Raw genomic sequence first — 1,020 nt, forward strand, 5'->3', positions numbered from 1 at the left:
ACAAAAAATGATATGGCTGTTATTTCCAATGTGTTAATAATAACAAATTTTTGTAAAGTTTCATTGGCTTTGATGTATTTACTGCAGTTTGTCCTGTTTTCGTTGAAGTACTATAAAAGAAAAAAAACCAGCTTGACAGCATGACTCTAACAGTATGACATACAAGTTTTTCTGCCAGATCAAGTAATAATAATAATTGAAATAATTTCTGTCAGGATCAATAGAAGACCAGGGCAGAAATTTAAAAGCATTTGGAACGTACAGGGAACATAAGACACCGGGAAGCCCTAGCACTAACTGTGAAAGAGAATGTTAAATATGTTATACATTAGGCTTAAAGTCAACTTGAAGAATTACATTTATTTTATGAAGCCCAAAGTGCCACACTTATCTTCAACAGATGGGGCAAACATTTAAAATTACAGAGTATAAGCACAGGTCAAGGTAGGGTTTGTTTTTTTTTTATTGCTACTGGTTTTTTTTTTTTTAAAAAGATAGATAGGGTCACATGAAAAGAAGACGTTTGAAAGTATAAATTAGACACTTTCTTGTAGCTCTCTGAACTTGCTTTCAGTCACTACTATGAAAAACACTCACATAAAAACAAAGAAATGGGAACAAAGAAGGAAGGCAATAATAGAGGTATCATCAGACAAAAGGTAACCAAAACCTTACCTGTAATGGATTTAGTTGTCTTAGTGGTGGTGTTCCGATGTTTTCTATTATGAGAAAAAAAATAAAGAAAGATCAGTTTTAAAGACAATTAATGAATATTAAAACAGCTAAAAAAGCTCAAAAACAGTAAAATACAAGAAACCAAACAGATATGAACCCATTTGGTTTCCAATCGTTACAACTAACACTAATGCATGTAATGGCAACACTTACTTTGTACTTGGTGCAACTTTTTTAATGTTCTGAGCCCTTTTTTTTATATTCATTTTGGCCTGGAATGCACAGAAAGAAAAACTTTTAGAGCATCATTTATACTTTATTTATAAATTTTTATATATACATATA

The sequence above is a fragment of the Fulmarus glacialis genome, unplaced genomic scaffold (assembly GCF_000690835.1).
Source record: "Fulmarus glacialis isolate BGI_N327 unplaced genomic scaffold, ASM69083v1 scaffold19197, whole genome shotgun sequence".
Classification (NCBI taxonomy): Eukaryota; Metazoa; Chordata; class Aves; order Procellariiformes; family Procellariidae; genus Fulmarus; species Fulmarus glacialis.